General features: G+C 44.5%; 1 long non-coding RNA gene and 1 other non-coding gene across 2 annotated transcripts; one reads left to right on the top strand and one right to left on the bottom strand.

Annotated features, from left to right (window-relative positions):
• Positions 1-966: 966 nt before the first annotated feature.
• LOC132210160 (uncharacterized) lies at positions 967-16,386 on the bottom strand. Its single transcript, XR_009446394.1, has 4 exons — positions 16,151-16,386; positions 13,139-13,287; positions 7,920-8,017; positions 967-2,806 (listed from the first exon to the last, which is right to left on the bottom strand). It is a non-coding gene; the product is annotated as an uncharacterized LOC132210160 (long non-coding RNA).
• A 4,871-nt stretch (positions 16,387-21,257) lies between these two features.
• Positions 21,258-21,330, top strand: trnat-ugu (transfer RNA threonine (anticodon UGU)). Its single transcript has one exon. It is a non-coding gene; the product is annotated as a tRNA-Thr (tRNA).
• Positions 21,331-22,055: the final 725 nt, after the last annotated feature.

Genomic DNA, 22,055 nt, shown 5'->3' with positions numbered 1-22,055 from the left:
CGTCAAGGCCTGTGAGTTTCATCAGATTACCACTTCTCACATTAGCCAGACCAAGAGATATTTGCAGATTTAGTGAAATGAGCCAGAAGTTAAATAAAAATGCTACATCAAGATGCAGAATTGCCTGTGCACAAAGTACATTCTTGCTGACAGAACTCTACAAACTTTTCAGCACCTGAGATGTGTTCTGCCACACTATCTCTGCCTTTCCCTGGCATTTTTGCACTTTGAAGTCTCAACTAGAACCTAATGTCTCACAGTGCTCCTGTCTTGCCTGGTGTTTATCACAGGCATAAGCCAGGCAGCTTAGCACTGTTATTACCAGCAGACAGTCAAGGGCTGGTCAGCAGCTGTGGCAACAAACACATGTTTCGACCAAATGGTCACGTCGCAAAGTCTCAGGGAAACAGTTCGCAGTCAGGGCAAGGGAGACAGGATTCAGTCAGGATATCCTGACACAGCATGTCCACGGAATCATTCAATATCAGGCATGTAGGGCAAGCAGGATCAGGGGATCTGTATCACTACAGTACAGAGAGGTGGCCACACTCACCACTAATTACATTCTCAAAATGCTCCAGTAGATTTGTTGAGCCTGAATGATGATCATCAATCCAAGCTGGCCCTGTCTATTCCTGCCATGGGGGGTCAGTTTGATGAAATTCTCAAGGTGTTCGGGAGTTTGGGAGGTTCAAGTCCACAGCTCCCTGAAATAGCAACACAAGCGGATAAGACGGTGAAGAATTTCACTTCCATGGTACACAGCATCTGGATCTGGTCAACTTTGATATCTGGCTCATAAGTGAGATGAGGTATTTTTTTCAAACACATCAAAGCATGCATTGTTCCTACGAGAACAACTGTGGTTCCATTCACGCATTTTTTTTGTTTCAACCATGAAAGTGAAAGTGACCATCAACCAGTTTGAACTGTCGGTTGTCAAATAAATTAAGACACAGAGATAAATGTATTTGCAGGAGTTTTATTTAAAATTAATTTTTAAAAATTCATTCATGGGATCTTGATATCCCTGGACAAGAATGGCAGTTTCCTTCCCTAAAAGACATAGGTTTTTCCAACAATGAAAACAGATTTACAGTCATCATTAGATTCTTATTTCAGATTTTTTTGTTTAAACTCAAATTCTACCATCTGGAATGGTGGGTTTCAAACCTAGGTCCCCAGACCGTTATCTCAGTCTCTGTGGAGTAATGGACAGAAGAATAAATAGAAAATAAACCAAGACATTGTGTGATATCTGGTGTATATGTATTCATCATGAGATCCATCATTGCTACGGACAACAGGTAAGGATCTGAGGAGACTGCATTTCCCCCGGACAGAGTCACAATGGTCACCAGGTTTCATAGCTGATTGCATTTTCCCCAATCAGGGATTGTAGTGCAGGACTCATCCCAATTTTATGTTTCGATTTAAAACTTTCATTTTGTGGATAGAAATCAAAAGGAAAGATTGCATTGTTTCCAATAAACAAATATCTATTAAAAATTGAAACATGTCTGTGGAGAGCAATAGAATCCGTAATTGTAAAAGGTGCACAGACATATTGACCAGACATAACTAACAAATAAAGGGCCATCAAGATCATCATAGAATTCTTACAGTGTGGAAGATGGCCATTCAGTCCATCGAGTCCACACGAACCCTCCAAAGAGCATCCCACCCTACCCAGTCCCTGCATTTTACACACGTGACACTACGGGCAATTTAGCATAGTCAATCTACCCAATTTGCATATTTTTGGACTGTGGGAGGAACCTGGAGGAAACCCACGCAGGCAGGGTCTGGGTAAGACACTCTTCATAAGTTCAGTGTGGACTTGATGGGCTAAATGGTCTGCTTCCACACCGGAGGGATCCTATGGTCTCCAGAAACAAGCCCAAAAAACATGGTTTGTATATAGCTAACAGCAGAATCAAAAACCAACTTAACAGTTACTCAGAAATTTGCTGCTAGTTAACCAGTCCTGATGAACCGGGAAATCCCTTTTCACATACCGTGCAGGTGGATAGTCTTTCGTCAGTGTGAATGTGTCGATGTGTCATGACAACGTGACTATTTCCAAGCTCTACCTGACAGATACACAACTGATTAACATTTTATCCACAATACCAGTACCTTGAATTGAACCGGGATCAGTAACATCAGTACAAACAGCCCAAAACCATGGTTCATTTGATAGTGACAGTGACAGCAAAATCCTTCAACTGTGCTGCTTTGCGAACCCACTGGTGTGTTAACAGTTTGGATGACTGAGTGAATGCTTTCCCACATTTAGAGCAGGTGAATGGTCTCTCCCCAGTGTCACTGAGCTGGTGTAAGGACATTTCAGATGAATCTTCACAGACCATGTGCATTTCTCCCCACTGTGAGTGCTGCTTTTTCCTTCAGTGTTCAAAATCCTGAGGTAATTGAGTTGTGATGAACAAAGTAACTGTCAGATCTGGATGTGTTCCTGTTTGAATTCTCCAACTGTAGACTAAGCTTTCAAACAGAAAGCAAGTGCAGTGAGCGAGGAACCAGAAGAACACACACAGATTGTGAAACTGAGAAATCCTCTGGACATTTGTGGAGTGATACTTGGGGAATATGCTGGATTATCATTAGAACAAATTCATAAATAAATATCCTCCAGGTAAGGGATCCAGTCAGTGTTTGCACAAACCTACCATAAGAGAGAGGTGGGAGAGCCAGGGAGGAAGGACAGGCATTGTATAGATCTGTAACTCAGTCTTTCAGAGGGCTCGAAAGACTAAGAACGGTGCAGAAGTAAAATTGTGGAAATCTGAAATGTAAACAAAAAATGCTTAGTCAGAGTTGTACACCAGGAAACAATCCCTTTGGTCCCAGTTGTCCATGCTGACCAGATATCCCAAATTAATCTAATCCCATTTGCAAGCATTTGACCTATATTCCTCGAAACCCTTCCTATTCACATGCCCATCCAGATGCCTCTCAAATGTCATAACTGTCCCAGCTTCCACCAGTTCCTCCAGCAGGCCATTCTACACAGGCACCACCCACTTTCCCTTTTAAAAAAAAACCTTTCCCTCTCAGCTTAAACTGGCTACTCACCCTATGCCCACCATAATTTTATTAACTTCTATAAGGTCACCTCTCAGCCTTCAATGCTCTCGGAAAAACAGCCCCAGCGTATTCAGCCTACAGCTCAAAATTTCCAACTCTTCCAACATCCTCGTAAATCTTTTCTGCACCCTGCCGAGTTTAACAGCATCATTCCTACAGCGGGGAGACCAGAACTGAACAGTATTCCAAACACAGCATAATCAATGCCTTGTTCAGCCTATAACATGACCTCCCAACTCCTACGCTCAATGCACTGACCAATAAATGCAAGCAGAGCAAATATCATCTTCACTACATTCTGCACCTACAATCCACCTTCAAGGAACTGTGCACCTGCACCCCAAGGAGTCTCTGTTGTGTAACAGTCCCCAGGGCCTCATCATTAAGGGTTTAAGCCCTGTCCTGATTTTCATTACCATAATGCAATAGCTCACATTTATCCAAACTAAACTGATTTCTGTCACTCCTCGGCCCATCGACCCATCTGATTAAGTTCCCATTGTACTTGGAGGCAAACTTCTTTGCTGTTTACTACACCAACAATTTGTGTCATCTGCACACTTAGTAACCATTCCTCCAATATGCATTCCACATGATTTGTATCAATGACAAAAAGCAGTGGACCCAGCGCCAATCCTTGCAGCACACTGCTGTTCATAGTCCTCTCGACTGAAAAAATAGACAACACGACCCCCCTTACCATGATCTTGTCTCCTACTTTCATGCCAATTTTGTTTCAAGTAGCTAACTCTCCCTGGATTCCATTTGATCTAATCTTGCGAACCAGTCTGTCATGTGGAGCTTTGGTGAATGTTTATATGGACTTCAGCAAGGCCATGTCCACTGCTTTGCCTTCTTCAAAAAACTCAGTCAAGTTAGTGAGACAAGATTCCCCACTCACAAAGCCATGTTGACTATCCCTAATCAGTCTTTGCTTCTCTAAACACATGCAAATCCAGTCCCTCAGAATCCCCTCCAGCAATTTACCCACCACTGACATCAGGCTCAACGGTCGATAGTTCTCTGGCTTTTCCTTAAAGAATGGCACCACATTCGCCACCCGGCCTTCTGGCACTTCACCAGTGTCTGTCAGTGATGCAAATATCTCAGCAAGGGACCCAGCGGTAGTACATGTTCCAGGACATCAAAAGGGAAATGCCCTGAAGCCTCACCACCCTCTCTATTTGTGGGTAGTTTGTGGGTAACACCTGATTAGGTGCCACCTTTATGCAGTTTAAGACGTCCAGCACCTAGACCACTGTAATATGGACACTTTTCACGACTCATCATTTATGTCTCCAAGCTCTCTAGCTTCCATATCCTTCTCTGCAGTAAATACTCATGTGAAATACTTATTTGCTATCTCAGACTCATGTCTTTTTTTTAAATATGTCTTTCTCCTCTCATCTTACACGTGTCCCCTTGTCTTGAAATCGCCCAACCGTAGGGAAAAAAGCCCTTAATAGCAACATAATCTGTGCCCTCATGATTTTATAAGCCTCTGTAAGGTCACCCCTTAACCTCCTATGCTCCAGTGAGAAAAGTCCTAGCTTTGGCAGTCTATTTTAATAATCAAGCCCTCCATTCCTGGCAACATCCCAGCAAATTTTTTCTGACCTGTCTCCAGTTTAATAATAACATCCTTCCTGTAACAACTGCACACAATACCTCAAATGAAGCTTCACCATGTCCTGTACAATCTCAACACAACATCCCAACTCCGAGACTCCAAAGGTTGAGCAATGAAGGCAAGTGTGCGAAACAACTTGGTAACCACCCTGTCTACCTGTCTCCAGAAACTTGAAAGAATTATGTACCTGAATCTCAGCATTTCTCTGTTCCACAACACTATCCTGGGTGCAACCATCAATTGCGCAAGTCCTACACTTGTTCATTTTACCAAAATACAATGTCTCACATTTATTCAAATTGAACTTCATCCTCCACTCCGCAACCCATTGAGCAAATTGATCAAGATCTCGCTGTCACCTTAGATAACCTTCAGTAACCACTATAACCACCATTTCCAGTATCATCTGCAAACTTATTACTTTTGTCCCTTAAATTCTCATCCAAATCAATTATATTTGAAGAACAAAGAAGTGGACCATGTGCAGATGGCTGTGGAACACACTAGTCACAGAACTCCACTCTGAAAAATCCTCCAGCACCACCTGCTCTCCTATAACTGAGCCAATTTTGCTTCCAATTAGCAAGTTCTTCCTGAATCACATGTGATCTAACTTTACTCATCAGTCTACCATGTGGAACCCTGTCAAAAGTTTCACTCTCATTTCAGAGGTGATGCAAATCTGACCCAATTCCCCTGCCATTTGTCCACTGCCCTCTTGATCATGCCTTAAAAGTTAATCCCAACTCTCTTTTGAGAATAACTGCTAAATCTGCTTCCAGTTGCCGTTCAGACTGTTCCAGGTCCTGGGGACTTGCTGAGTCAAGTAATCTTCACATTTTCACCCTGCATTATTTGCCAATTATCTGAGTGTTGTATTCTGCGGTTACCAACATTGACACTGTTAATAATTTTTCTCTCTCTGCAAACTAATATCCTGGAAACAAATCTACAACTCAACAAAATCATTGCTAATTAGCCCCAAGGAGAATTATCTCAGCTTCTTCTAGCTCTCTCCAACCAGAAACCCATAATTTTAATTTATTTATGGGATGTGGCCTTTGCTGCACAGACTAATATTGATTGCCCATTTTTATTTGATTTGGAGAAAGTGATGGTGAACCACTTCCTGTAACTGCTGCACTCCATGTGCTGTGTACTCTACTGTGCTGTTTAAGACGATAACCTGCCCTGAGGCCTCACCACCCTCTCTATTGCAGGAATCATATCGCAAACCTCACCACCCTCCCTATCATGAGAATGACCCTCAAGCCTCACTACTTGCACTATTGCAGCCATCACCTCGAGCCTCACCACCCTCCACATTGCTGAAATCCCTCTCCAGCCTCACGACCTGCCTATCGTTGGAATCCCTCTCTAGCCTCTGAATTATCACCATCTCTGTAGATTCCTCCAGTCTCACAAACCTCACCTCTGTAATCTCCTCCAGATTTCAAGGTGAGAGGGGAAAGTTTAAGGGGGATATGTGTGGTAAATTCTTTACACAGCAGGTGGAGTGTGCCTGGAACACATTGCCAGCGGAGGTGTTAGAGGTGGGCACGATAGCATCATTTAAGATGTATCTAGACAGATACATGAATGGGCAGGGAGCAGAGGGATACAGATCATTGGAAAATAGGTGACAGGTTTGGATAGAGGATCTGAATTGGCACAGGCTTACAGGGCCGAAGGGCCTGTTCCTGTGCTGTAATTTTCTTCGTTCTTTATTCAACACCCTCCTGTCTCTGTAAATTCCTCCAGCCCATATAAACTTCCTCAGCGCTGCAGTTGTCTTTACCCTCACAAACCTCCCTTTGTTTGCCATCTAATCCAGCCTCACAATCCTCACCATTTCTGTAACCTCCTCCAACCTCACTTTTCCCTATTTTTGTAATCTTCTCCAGTCTCTGAACCCTTCCTGTCTCTAATATTCTCCAGCCTCACAAATCTCAACATGTCCCTTCCTCTAATACAGTCCTAATGATGATGCCCCATTTTTATTCCTCCACTTGATGGTGGCACTTGCAATTTCCTGGGATTCAAGCTCCAGAACTTCCTGGTAAACCACTTCATCTTTGTACCTCACTTTTCTCCAGAAAACACTGAGCAATCATGAGTCATTCATTCTAGTATCTCATTTTCTGAAATGGCTTGAAATATTGCTGGGCATCTTCCTATGTGAAGTGTCTCGGAGGTCTACAGTACAGAAAGAGGCTTTGTGTCCCATCCAGCCTGTGCCAGTTAATAACCACACCCTAACTATTCTAATCTAATTTTCCAGCACTTGGCCCATAGACCTGTCTGCGTTGGTATCACAAGTGTGCATCTAAATATGCCTTAAACGCTATGAGGATCTCTGTGCCTACCACCCTCACAGACAGTGAGGCTCAGTGCCATTGTCACAGCATGATGACATCACAGACAGGAACAGAGACGAGCTGAGTCTGTACAAACTAAAGATCCCCCACACACTGTGAAGGACGGGATGGTCCCTGATAGGGGGCAGAGGAGATTTAACAGAATGGTTTGTAGGAAGAGGGTTTTTAGTTGCATGGTTAGGGCTTTTTTTTTAAAACATTGTTCTTTCATGTGACTTGGGCATTGCTGGTACATATTGAGAATATCCATCTACAATGGATGAACTCTCCTTCTCAAACTCTCCCCTTGCCTGGGGTGTGGTAATCTTCAGGTTAAACCAGCCCTATGGTCAGGTAGGACAATGGTGACTTTACCTTTGGCACAGTGATGCCACTTTGCTCAGTGGTGTAGAGGGCAATGTTGAATGTGGTGGATGGGACACCACTCTGACAGTGCTTCATCTGGAGGCTGTTCACTTTCTTTCATATTGTCAGGGCTGCACTGATGCAGGGAAGTGGAAAACGTTTCAACACAAGCCGGATGAGTTCCTTGTCGACGGCAGTCAGTCATTGCGGAATCAGGTGTTTGGGGAAACTGAGGTTATTCTCCTAGTAACAAAGGGTTTTGAGGGGACCTTTGACAGAGATGTTTACAAAAGATATACATTACGATGATAAAACGTACACCCGCTCATCAACTGACCAGACAAATGATTACACGACATATATTGAAAGTTTAAGGGACGATCTATTGAGAGAATGGGGTGATATAAAAGAGAAATTTTCCGTGGCAAATGGGAAATGAGCAGGAACACAATACTCACATAATGCGAATATCCAGGTCCTGATGAATTGAGTAATTCTGTCAGAGTCTGGTGCTACAATTATTGAGATTCCCACCTGAAAGTCCACTTGCAATATCCTGTAACACAAATTCATAAAATCCAATCAGTCCGGTTAGAATTTCACACCATCCCCTCCTCCTGGCCGAGGATAACTGTGCATTGTCCCTGCGACACATTATTCCTTGTGGGGGTCAGCAGTTGATTCAGGGGGAAATGTATTGGGGTTTCTAGGAATTTCCACCTTGGGGCTTCATGTCACTAAACAGATCAGCAGGTGTTTGACACATGGCAAAGAATGCCCGAGAGTTAGTGAGATGCAGACAGCAGGATTCGCTTCCTTTTCTTTCCTTCTGTGCTGCTGCACTGCCACAATGAGATATTGGGCCGGAAAAGCTGATGCAGCTTGATGGACAAGTTGTCTCGATTCTGAGCAATGGACAGTAAGCCTCTGGTCATTCGAAAGAATGCCCCTTAAAAAGATAGCAATTACATATGCGCCATCTTGCCCAGTGCTCCCAACAAAAAGAATGAGGGAGGATCGCATTTAAAAAGAGGGGATAACAGTCAAGTTCCATGAGGGTTACAGTTTATGGAGAGACATTGATAAACGGGCGACAAGTTGGCAAATGGAGTACAACTGTGGGAAAGTGTGAAGTTGTTCATTTGAGGAGACAACCAAAGAATACAGTGTTATTAAAAAAGGTAAAATCTGCGGAAAACTGTAACACAACGATACTCAGGAATAATTGTGCAGGAAACACAAAGCGAGCACACAGTTGCAACGGGTAATCCGGAAGGGTAATGGGATGTTATCCCTTATATCAAGGAGTTTGTAGTATAAGAGTTTGGAATGCAAGTCTTCGGACAAATGTACAAATTGCTGGCAAGACAACATCTGGAGGAATGCGAGCAGCTTTTTTGGTCCACTTATTTGAGCAAGTATATCACTTCACTGGAGGCATTTCAGAGAAGATGGACTAGCATGATCACTGGTTTGGAGGGACTATCATTTAAGGTAAGATTGAACAGGCCTGGAATCTACTATTTAGATTATTGAAGATGGAGAGACGAGCTAATTAAAAATATAGGGTTCTTACGTGGGTTTACAGGATAAATGCTGAGGGGATATTTCCCATCATGGGAGCAGATTCTGGATCAGGCAGACAATAGAGGGTTCTCTTTTGGAATCGTCAAGTTTAAGGCAACACAGACATGGGTAAGGTGTTTAGGTCACAAATGAGCTGGATTGAGGTGGAGAGAAGGAGCATTTTAGAGATTGAAATTTCTGACATGTGATTGAGAAGATGTATGTTAGGATTTTCATCGTGAGGCCAGATGTGAGGACATTATTGAGAAGAGTGCAGTTCAACCTCAGACAGTTCCCAGCAAGAGGGATGGATTCAGTACAGTAGTAAGGAAAAGTAATTTGTCATAATAACTGACAGGAACGTGTTTACCTATCACAAAGTGTTATTGGAGGAAATTTCAGCTAAGCAAGTAGTGGAAGTATGCTAAGCAGTTTTATAATTGAGTAACAGTGGAGCAAAGGAGAGTGATGGAGGGGAGTAAGATCTGAACATTGTAGAATACATGCAAAACCTGACACAGTGCTTGTGGAAGACCTCACCTCCTGGCAGTATGTCGGTGAGAAACAGGATGGAAAAAGGATAGACCCTTGAGGGACAACGACAACATTGATTTCAGGCAGGAGTGGAGATGGAGTGGGATTTTCCAATGATGGTGAGGTCAAACATTGGTTTCAAACAGAATGGGTGAGAAGGACATAGCCAGAAAAGAGAAGCAGACAGAACAAGTAACAGTATCTGTGAATTGGCATGGGGGGGGGGGGGGGGGAGAGAGAGAGAGAGAGAATAGGTAGGACAAGTTCTGATAAGGCTTGACATGAGACTTGACAAAGATGCAAGTTTAAGCCTAAAACCAGGAGCAACATGCCAGGCAATTGGGTTTGGTGGGCTCATGGAAGAGAGGGAAGCAGCAGAGGCAGCTGATTGGATTGCCTCAATCTTAGTGACATAGAAACTCCATGTGTCTCCCTCACTTGCTGTTGGAGGGGAGGATGGAGGAGACAGGATGATGGACAGCGTTTTGCAAAGAAACAAAGCCTGCATTGGTGATATTAACTTTTATCTACAATATTAAAATGTACAACAGAAGTCTGGGTCGAATCCCATCGCATCAAACGGTGGAATTTGAATTCAATTTAAAAGAGACTGGAATTAAGAATCAGCTGGTTGCCATGGAACCATTGCTAATGGCAGAAAACTAAAACAAATAAATCTAATGTCCTTCAGGGAAAGAAATTTGCCAACCAAGCCACTCAGTTGCAAAATCTCAACAAAGGTATGAAGCTGGGTGGCCCACTTGGCATCTACCAAAGCACGAGGAAAGACATCTGCAGAATTAGTCCTATCGACGCCACAAACTCCACCTTACTCATATCTGGGGGCTAGCGGCAAAACTTGGAGAGGTGACTCAAAGTCTAGACAAGAAACAGCATCAGACTCATGGAAACTAACCTTACAGACAACAACACATCACCACTGTCCTCAGTGAAGGCCTGTCCCACGAGCAGGACAGCCCCGGCAGACGTGGCAGCACAGTGCTATTCTGGCCGGATTATTTGTCCTGAGAGTACTTGACATCGACGCCTGGAAGTCTCATGGCTCCTGCTGGTTACCATGTATCATCCTTCCTCAGCTGATAAATTGGCAGCATTATTATTGCTAGATTATTAATCCAGAGACCCAGATAGCATTCTGCGGACCTGGGTTCAAATCCTGCCATGGCAGATGGTGAAACTTGAATTAAGTAATTATCTGGAATTACGAGTCTAATGATGACCATGAAACCATTGCTGATTATCAGGGAAGACTCATCTGGTTCATTTGCATCCTTTTGGGAAGGAAATCTGCCATCCTTACCTGGTCTGCAATACATATGACTCCAAACCCACAGCAATGCGGTTGACTATTAACTGCCTTCTGGGCAATAAACACTGGTCCAGCTGGTGATTTCCATATCCCAAGAGTGAATTTTAATTGAAAAAAAAAACTCCATGTTGAACAGCACTTGGAGGAAGCACTGAGAGAGTGAACGGCACTAAATGTACTCAATGCCCACCATCAGGAGTAGTTTGCAGCAGGATTACCAATCAAGCTGGTCAGGTCCTCAAGGACAAAGCTGCCTGGCTGGGACTGCAGCACGTGGTGCCACAACCAACAGAAGGGAAAAACATAGCTGGTCTCATCGTCACAAATTTCCCAGCTGCAGATGCACCTGTCCGTGACAGGATTGATAACAGCGACCAGCACGTCGTCCTGTGTAGACAAAGCCTCATCTTAAACTTGAGAATACCCCCATTGCATGATAATAAAATGTGAGGCTGGATGAACACAGCAGGGCCAGCAGCATCTCAGGAGCACAAAGGCTGACTTTTGAGGCCTAGACCCTTCAACAGAGGAGATGCTGCTGGCCCTGCTGTGTTCATCCAGACTCACATTTTATTATCTTGGATTCTCCAGCATCTGCAGTTCCCATTATCACTAATACAATACCCACCATTGCGTTGGGTGGCACAAACTTCGGCTGAAAGAGACAGACTTGGAACAGACACAGGAACTCAAAACCAGATATCTATGAGGCTTTGTGGGACATCAACAGCAGCGGAACTTAATCCAGCACAGTCTGTAACCTTGTGGCTCGGCATATCCTACAGTCAACCATAAGCATTGATCCCAGGGATCAACACTGGTTGAATGGATAGTATCGGAGGGTATGCCAAGAGCAGCACCAGGCTTACCTAAAAATAAAGGTGCCAACCTCAAAACTACCAAACAGGACTATCTGCATGCCAAATAGCATAAGCAGCAAGCGTTAGAGCTGAGCCACCCCTAACCAATAGATCAGATGTGAGCTCTGCAGTTCTGCCACACCCAGTCGAGAATGGTGATGGATAATTTAGCAACTCACTGGAGGAAGCATGCCAAAAATCCCCATCCTTACTGACAGAGGAGCCCAACCTATCCACGCAAAAGATAAGACTGCAGCAAATTTCAGCCAAAAATGCCAATTGGATGATCCATCTCACTTTCTCCAGGGTTCCCCGACATCAGATGTGAGTTTTCATCCAATTTGATTCATTTCAAATAATATTAATCAATGAATGAAAGGTTACAGACCCTGGCAACACTCTGGCAATAATACCGATGACTAGTGCTCCAGAGCTTGCCAGCGCCAAGCCAAACTGTTTCACTCCTGCTACAGCGCTGGCATCTATTGACAATTTGGAAAACTGCCCACGTCTCTTCAGCACAAAAACACAGCAAATCCAACCCGACCAATTTCCCCTCAAGCAGTCTACTCTCTATCATCAGTAAAGTGATGGAAGGTGTTGTCAACAGCACTATTAAGCAGCACTTACTCAGCAGTAACCTGCTCAGTGATACCCAGTTTGGGCCACGGCGGGCACTCGGTTCCTGATCTTATTACAGACTTAATCCACATATTCACAAACAGCTGAATCCTGAGGTGAGGTGAGGGTAACTGCAGAGCCCTGCAGCAAAACCACTTATTTCCACTTCAGTGGAAATGACCCGACAGTGACACGTTAGTTTCAGCTCATCTGCTGAACCTCTCAACTATTCCTGTGTTACCTCTAGACGTAACTATCCAAACTCACCGCCAGTCAGCCTCCCACATTCAACGTCCCTGTAACCTCAAGAATACCTAAAATTCTGCTGCACACAAGTTCATTTGTACCAAGACCTGTTCACCCATCACTGCTGTGCTCCCTGACCCACAAAGGCTCCTATTTAGAAGCAACAATTTAAAATTCTCATCCTTGATTTAATTCCTGGCTGTGATGAGCCCTATCTCCCTGCACCACACAGTCTTCAAGAGTTCGACAAATCATTTAGTTTCAGCTCCAACAATGCGTTTAATCATTGCTTCACTACTGGAGGCTGTTTCTACAGTTGCCAGGCAACATGGTCTGGAATTCCCATGATAAACCTCTTAGGTTTGCTTTCCTTCTTTAAGATAGTCATGAAAACCTGCAAATTTAGTTACTTTTTGGTCACCTGACCTAATATGGCCTTACGATAAAAGTTTCTTGATAATATTTTTGTGAAATTATAAAACATGATAAAAATACAAATTGTTTGTTGATTTGGACATACACCGTTAGCTCTTCAGTATTGCTAGATGAATGATCTGTAACTTCTCAAATGGCCGCATTGTGGGAGCACCTTCATCATACAAACTGCAGCAGGACACGAAGGTTAAACTTCTCGACAGGCAACAGGGCTTTGGCGACGATCGCTGGTATCTGTGGAAGGAGAAACAGTAAATGTTGCAGAAGTGCAAAATGAATGAAACAGAATAAAAATGCTGTCTAATTTGATGGTCTGAAATGGAAGAAAAATGCACTCTCTTTCTGGGAAAATATTTCCTGACTGTGAAAGATACCATTCAAAAATTAATCTGGTAAGAGAGCAGCACATAGTGAGGGGGTGGGGAGCAGTGGAAAATTTATTGACAAAAGGTATAAGGAACTAACAGTAAAACACTACAGAGATCAAATCTATCCATCATTAGAGACTGAAGAGATTAAACACCGACAAAGGTGATCAGGGAGCACAGAAGTGACGAAGGGCAGCGCGAGCTGCTATTATCCCACACTCTGGGAAAGAAATCCAGAAGAAACAAACATTTCTCTTGGATAAGAGATAATAGGAACTGCAGATGCTGGAGAATCTAAGATAACAAGGTGTGGAGCTGGATGAAAACAGCAGGCCAAGGAGCAGGAAAGCTGACGTTTCGGGCCTAGACCCTTCATCAGAAATGGAGGAGGAGAAAGAGGTTTCTGAACGAAATAGGGAGACAGATCAAAGATGGAGAGAAAAGATATGTGGAGAGGAGACAGACAAGTCAAATAGGCAGCACGGAGCAGGTAAAGGTGAGTATCGGTGGGGAGTTAGGGAGGTGATAGGTCAGTCCAGGGAGGTGGGATGAGGTTAGTAGGCAGGAAATGGGGGTGCAGCTGGAGGTGGGAGGAGGGATTAGGAGAGTGGAAGAACAGGTTAGGGAAGCAGAGTCAACCTGGGCTAGTTTTGAGATGCAGTTGGGGGGAGGGGAGATTTTGAAGCTTGTGAAATCCACATTGACACCATTGGGCTGCAGGGTTGCCAGGCAGAATACGAGTTGCTGTTCCTGCAACCCTTGGGTGGCATCATTGTGGCAGTGCAGCTGCCCAAGATAGGCATTTAGTCTGAGGAAAGGGACGTGGAGTTGATTTGGTTCACGACTGGGAGGTGCAGTTGTTTATTGTGAACCGAGTGTAGGTGTTCTGCAAAGCGGTCCGCAAGTCTCCGCTTGGTTTCCCCAATGTAGAGGGGGCCACAACGGGAACAGGGGATGCAGTATACCACATTAGCAGATGTGCAGGTGAACAACTGCTTGATGTAGAAAGTCTTCTTGGGGGTTGGGATGGGGGTGTGGGAGGAGGGAGGTGGTGTGGGGGCAAGTGTAGCACTTCCTGCGTTTGCAGGAAAGAGTGCCAGGTGTGGCGGGGCTGGAGGGGAGTGTGGAGCGGACAAGGGAGTTACGGAGAGTATGGTCCCTCCGGAAAACAGGCAAGGGTGGGGAGGGAAAGTGTCTTTGGTGTTGGGGTCGGATTGCTGATGGCAGAAATGTCAGAGGATGATGCGTTGGATCCAGTGATTGGTGGGGTGGTACGTGAGGATGAGGTGAGATTCTTTTTCGGTTGTTATTGCAGGGACGGTGTGCGAGTTAGGAGTTGTGGAAAAATACAGGAGACACGGTCAAGGGCATTCTCGATCACTGTAGGTGGGGTGCGGGTGAAAAAGAGGTGGGGGGTGGGGTTGCAGTCCTTGAAAAGGAACATCAGACATACGGGAGTGGAATCCTGGGAGCAGATGCGGTGGAGTTGAAGGAATTGGGAATAGCAGATGGCATTTTTTGAGGGCAGTGGGTGGGAGGAGGTGCATTCTAGGTAGCTGAGAGAGTCGGTGGGCTTGAAATGGATTTTGGTTTGTAGACGGTTGCCTAAAATGGAAACAGAGGGCCAGGAAGGTGAGAGAGCTGTTAAGAAATGGCTCAGGTGAACTTAAGGTTGGGGTGGTAGGTGTTGGTGAAGTGGATGAACTGTTCGAGCTCCTTGTGGGAGCACGAGGCAGTGCCGATACAGTAATCCATGCACCAGACGAAGAGGTGGGGTTCAGGGCCAGTGTATGTACGGAAGAGGGATTGTTTCGACAAAGAAGCAGGCATAGCTTGGGCCCATGCGGGTACCCACGGCCATCCCCTGTGTCTGTAGGAGGTGGGAGGAGTTGACAGAGAAGTTGTTGAGGGTGAGGACAAGTTCACCTAAGCGCATAAGGGGGTCAGTAGAGGGGACCTGGTCAGACCTGCAGGACAGGAAATAGCGTAGGGCTTTTAGGCCATCTGTATGGGGAAATGCAGGTGCTAATGTGGTATACTGCATCCGCTGTACCCATTGTGGCCTCCTCTCCGTCGGGGAAACCAAGCAGAGGCATGGGGACCACTTTACAGAACACCTACACTCAGTTCGCAATAAAGAACTGCTCATCCCCACCTCCCTAACCTGTTCTTCCTCTCACCTATCCCCTCCTCCCTAGACTGACCTATCCCCTCCGTACATCCCCACCTACACTCATCTTTACCTGCTCCAGCCCCGTCTCTTTAATTTGGAGCTCTCCTCTCCACCTGCCTCCCTTTCTCTCCCTGTTTATTTCAGTATCCCCTTCCCCTCCCCCATTTCTGAAGGAAGGGTGTAGGCCCAAAAACGCTAGCTTTCCTGCCCCTCTGATGCTGCCTGTCCTGCTGTGGTTCTCCAGCCCCACACCTTGTTCTCTCACTTTCAGCCAGAGGCGGCTGCGCATGCGCCCAGCTTCACCCCGGCCCTTTTTGAAGTTAAAGCTGCCGCGCATGCGCCCAGCGGATCATTGCCCCCAATAAAGATGGTGGCGGTCACACGGGCCTATCGTCATCTGAGGCATTGATTTGTTTTCTGCAAACGTGAGTCTGCGAGTTTCAAATGTGTGTTTTCCGACGTGCACTAACTGTTTGTAAAACTTCGAAACCCATACGAATATCACTTCCCTCCAGCTTTCTGCCGTTTTGCTTTCTTTACCGCGGCCTGCTCTTACCTCAGTTGCACAAATCTTGGTCTCAGCGAAGGATCTAGGCCCGAAACGCCAGCTTTCCTGATCCTCTGATACTGCTTGACCTGCTGTGTTCATCCAGCTGCACACCGTGTTATCTCGGATTCTCCGGCCTCAGCGACTCTGGACCGCTCTCGTTGATGATCACGTGGTTTTCACTGATCCCGCCCTCTCTTCATTCCGATTGGGCGATATCCGCCCGGTCATGCTTGGAACCCCTGTGCTCCTATTGGTCTCGCACTGTCATCAATCACCCAGACTTCGCTGTGAGCTGGAGCATGCGCAGTGCTTTGTGTTATTGTGAGAAGGTAATGATCGCCGTCACAATGATTTGAGACAAATGAGACTGAGAACTGGATGAGAAAGATTGTTACATTAGCGATCCTGGGGTTTTAATAAGTCGCTCTGAGGAAGGGGCACTGCACCCGAAACGTTAACTCTGTCTTTTTACCTTCACAGATGCTGCCAGACCTGCTGAGCTTTTCCAGCAACTTTGTTTTTGTTCCTGATTTACAACATCCCAGTTCTTTTGTTATTTTTTAATAAGTCGCGATTGAAAAGGCTTCCTGCAGCTCAAAGCTAAAGATACTCTTGATACCGCTCTGTCAGCGAATAGGGAAATGGCGGTGAAATAAGGATAATAAATACAGGTATAACAGTCCTCAGGTAAGATGTAAAGGGAATATTATGAACATGAAGAACACCACGTGGTGAAGTGGGGTGAGTGTTGTTCATATGAACTGTGATTGGGCAGAGCGGGAGGTTAATTAAAAAAGAGCAAGCATAAAAGAGATTCTCAAGAAAGGTCTGTGTGATGGAAAGCAACGAGAATCAGAAGATAAAAGCCCAGAACAGAAGGAAATGTTTGAAGACCGAGGCTGCAAAAAAGTCCAGTAAGTTGTTTCACTGCTCTACTGCCTAGTTATTGACTTTAGCTTTTAATCCACATTCAACTGTAAGTAGTTGTCTGAGTTTGTCACTGTAGTTTACTTCATAACAGATAAACTCCACACTTTGTCTCAATAAAGCTGAAAGTTGGTTCACAAATTAGTTCTGCTGCCAAGTCCATTCCCATTTGAAAAAGGATAGAGATCACATTTAAATAGACAATGATAAATGTCAATCCAGGCTGGGAGCAAAATTCTGCTCCCTCTCCACTGACTCCATCCCTGCCCCTGGTAACTGGCAGGTAACACACTGGCCACAGCCATGGTGCAATATTTCAGCCCAAGATGAGCTTCCAACCACATTACTCACCCCTACACTCATTATCCCAAAGACCACATACAATTTCAACCTCAACAGCATCTCAGTTCATCTGCTGCTGAAACTCTCATCCATTCCTTTGTTACCTCTCGACTTAAGTCCCCAAACACACTCCCGGCCGGCTTCTTAATTCTACTTCCCTGAAATCTTGAAATGATCCAAAAATCTGCTGCCCGTGTGTTTACTCTCACCCATTTCAACACCTTCAAGTTTTTCCATCCTGTGCTCATTAACATAGATATTTTCTGGGTGGCAAAGCACCAAGGTATTGAAATTCATATCCTTATTTTGAAATTTTGTCATCACACCTCTTTTGTTTGATAGTCCCTCCAGCTGCAAAACTCTCTGAGATATATCTGAAGAAGGGTCACTGGACACAAAACAGTAATGCTGCTGTTTCTCGATAAGCAGTGCCAGATAAGCTGAGTTTTACATCAATTTCTGCTTGTGTTACTACTTTCAAGCATCTACTGTTCTTTTGCTTTTTCCTTCAAGACATTTGTTCTCCCTGACTTCCAACCTCCAGTAGATTTCTGGTTTTAACTCTCCCACCTTTTTCATGTTTTCAGTTCCTAAGGCCAAAAGCTCTTGAATTTACTCCCTAAACATTCCTGGTTTTCAAAGTCCCCTTGTTTGTTCAGTATATTCCTTGAAACCTACTTCTTTGGCCAGTTTTGGGTCACTTGTCCTAATAAGTACCTGGTATCAAATATTGTTTTGTGACAACCTTGTGTAATATGTCAGATCATTGGATTGAATCAAAAATGTGAAAACATTTAAATTGTTCTTTTGGAAAACATCACTAATCTTTCACCATCATTTGGTAACTCCTGACCTAATATCATTGCAAGTGCGACTTCACCACACGACCTGCACTGGTTCAGAAAGGTCAAACATCAAATTCTCCAGATGTAACTGAGGATTGGCAATAGTTACTGATACCTTTGGAGAGTGATCCAAAGTTAATGTATCAGGATATGGGGAATGAATGATATGGTGCAGAACTTCTTGGGTAATATAAGCTCAGAAACAGAACAGCGATGGCTTCCTTCCAACTCGAGAGGGTCTAACTTTACTTTTTAATTGAAAAATATTCAGGTTCATTTATAGTTCTTCACGGAGAATGAATTGTTGATCTTATTCAGCTGCATGTGTACAATAAATTTCTTTAGATGTGAGGTCAAAGAAATTCAAAACTATTCTCCATCCTCCCACAGACTTTGTTTCACTGTTAAGATGTCTACTCATGGACCTAGGGGATCCAGGTACATGATTATTTGAAGTTTACATCACATTTAGACAGTGGTTAAAGATGCTTTTGACACGCCAGCCTTCATTGCTCAATCGTTTCAGTTTCGGAGTTGGGAAGTCATATTGAGGTTGCACAGGATGTTGATGAGACCCCCTCTGGAATACAGTGTGCGGTTTCTGTCGCACAATTACAGGGGGCACATTATGAAGCTGGCGAGTGTTAAGAAGAGGTTTACCAGGATGTTGCCTGGTATGGAAGGTTTGATTTATAAAGAAAGGTTGGATAGACTTTGACTTTTCTCGCTGGTGCTTAAGAGGTTGAGAGGCGGCCTGTCAGAAGTTCATAAAATAATGAGACACGGAGATAGTATGAATTGTGGTCATCATTTCCCAAGGATGGGAGATTTCAAGATCAGGGGATGTTTTTCAGTTGCGAGGAGACTATTTAATAAAAAAAGATATGTGAGGCAGAACTTTGCAATGACTGTGAATAAAACAATGGCAAGTTCCAGCAGAGAAACAGGTGACAGTGAAGCAGGCATGTGAGGATAAGTGTGTTTCGTTTGCCAGTGACATTCACTGCTTCACAAAGTGGAGAACATTGAAGTGCAGCAGTGACGGTGATTATTTTGCAGGATATTCACCTTGCAAATGGTTTTTCCGCCAGTATCCCTGATTACATCGCAATCGACAGGATGAAAGCTGCAGCAAGATGTGGAGCCAGTGGTGTAATTGATACGGCATCTGATTTGAATTGGAAGTTTGGAATATTGTATCCTCTCTCGCTCGAGTGAAGTTGACAGCTTTTCTACCCTTGCAAATTGACAGACGCTTCTGAAGAGGAATGTCTGCCCAATGCTGTTTTTGTCAGGTTCCCAGCAGCGGAAGTGAATGGATTGCTGGGTTTTGGAAATTGAAAATTGAAATTGAAAGGTAAATGAGTAACATGAGTGTGGGGCTACTTCAGCTCACTGTCAATTTCATATCCCAGCTCATGGTAACGGTACCCATTGTCAGGAGAAACTGCTTGTGTTGCACATAAAGCTGTCTTGCGTCAGGAAACCTTGTGTCCAGCGAGAGAAGCAGGTTGAACAGTATGTGTATCATATCACAAAGACTGACACTGAGCCACACATTAAATGGTAAAGCTAACAAGTTGTAAACTTGCTCGCCCAGGTGGGGCTTGTTTTCATTCAGACTTTTCGTCCCCATGCGAGGTCACGTCATGAGTGAGACTTCCAATGAAACAATGTTGTTCTCCTCCACTTGGAATTTATCCTGCCCAGTCTGTTCCAGCGACTTCTGTCATTTTGCATTCTGTTCTGTGTGTGTTGCATATGGGGTCCAATTCTGTGTGTTTGCCGACTGCATTATGGATCTAGAACCATGCCTCTAGGAATTCCCATGTGTGTCTGTGTTTGGATTGCAGTACTACAGTTATGTTGTCCCAGTTAAACTGATGGCCTTCATTATCCGGGTGTACTGATATTAGGGAAAGTTTGTCATGTCATTTTGCTGCCAGCTGATGTTCATGTACACTGATGGCTAGTTTCCTTCCTTTCTGTCTGATATAATGTTTGTGGCAATCGTTGCACGGTATTTTGTAAACAATGTCAGTTGTGCATGTCGTGGGTATGGTGTCTTTAATCCTTGAGAATGTTTGTCGTAGCATGGCTTTGGGCTTGTGTGCTACCGTAATTCCTAGTGGTCATAGGAGTTGTCAGTTCTGATATGTTCTTGATGTGTGGCAGTGTGTCCAGTGTGTTAGGGCATAATGTGTACTCTTCGTGTTGCTGTTTAGTCAGCACCTGCGGATGAAATTGCAGGGATAGCCATTCAAAGCGAAGATTTTGTATTGGTGTTCTTCCTCTTTCTGCATAGTTCTGGGTCATTGCAATGAGCGGTGGCCCGTTTAAACAGTGCCCCGACACAGCTTAGTTTGTGCACCACTGACCTGAGTTTGTTGCCAAATTAAAAGTATCCGAGCCCCTCGAGGCACAGACCCGAGTTGTGATGTGCAAAGGACAACACACGAAGGAGGGTCCATGTGTGATTGATCCAATGTGATCTGTATACCAGGATAAAAAGGGAAGACTGGTTTTCAGCACCCACATTGAGCCTGGCTCCACTTGGCCTCCAGTCAACTCTCTCAAACTACCATTGCAATTCACTTTTCCTGGCCTCCCCTCTGTTCTTGTTTTAAACTGATTGCACGCCAGACAGTTTCAGCTGGCATTGCTGATGTGGAACTGTAACATGGAGTGAATTGATTTTGACTGACCAGTGACGTAATTCTGCTTCTAAAGATCAGTCAATATTTCATATTTATTAGTGTAAATGATAACCATTAACAGGCTATGATAGTGACGGCACTGAATAACTGGACTAGCAGGAAAGATCTGTTGACGTCACTCAGGACACTGTCTGATTCAGCCTCGCATTCTCCCGTCCTTCTGCATGTGATGCCCCTGTGCTGTGTTTTGGTTTTGTTACATCTTTTTTTATAATCATCTCCAGTCATCAAATACTTTGTCATTTCTAATACATGAGACTCTCTTCCTGCACCTGTGTTTCTGGCTCCATAGCTTAGTGGTTAGAGCACTGGTCTTGTAAACCAGGGGTCATGAGTTCAAGTCTCATTGGGGCCTTTGGTAATTTTTATACATCTTCTGCTTCCAAGATCGAAAGGTGCCCTGAAAAGATTATCTGAAATTATGACTATATCATTTCCTCCACAGGCCAGAAATGTCCCTGAAATTCCACGCTCCTGTTTGCCCTTCCACGTGTTTGAGGCAGACCATTCGGAATGGCGGGAAGCAGCTGATGTGAGTGATGTTTGGCCCGAAGAGCGAAGTGAAGCAGTATAAACTGCAGAGTGGCAGATGAACAACGGGGAGGAGCACAAACCCGGGGCAGCTGCCGAATGCTCCCTTTCGTTGCTGTGAACAGGTTCCTGGTTACAAAGAGAACACTCACTCCGAATCGGCCAGAAACAGCCCAGTGAGAGTTTCCTTCAGCCTAAAAGGACAATGACAGCACATACAAAGGGAAATTACCACCCACACGCCCCCCTCCCCCCCCAAGCATCTCACCATTCTGAGTTGGAAACACACCATTGTTTCTTCAGTGTACCTGGGTCTAAATCCTGGAATTTCTTCCCTAACGGAAAAGGGGCTCTACTTGCCAAGAAGCTCGTGAAAGTGGCTCATCACCTCTATCTGTGGAGTAATGAGGGATGGGCAATGAAATTTCAGATTAAGATTGTGATTTCACAAGAATAGCAATTGTCTTTTGCCAGTTTTACTTTTCCAAAACAAAGTCAGGGACATTCATTGTGGAGACACAGAAAGAGTCTTATTCCACCCACTGCAGA

Source organism: Stegostoma tigrinum, chromosome 11, assembly GCF_030684315.1.
Source record: "Stegostoma tigrinum isolate sSteTig4 chromosome 11, sSteTig4.hap1, whole genome shotgun sequence".
Taxonomy (NCBI): domain Eukaryota; kingdom Metazoa; phylum Chordata; class Chondrichthyes; order Orectolobiformes; family Stegostomatidae; genus Stegostoma; species Stegostoma tigrinum.
The sequence above is the reverse complement of the archived record's forward strand: the minus strand, read 5'-3'. Positions and strand labels throughout refer to the sequence as shown.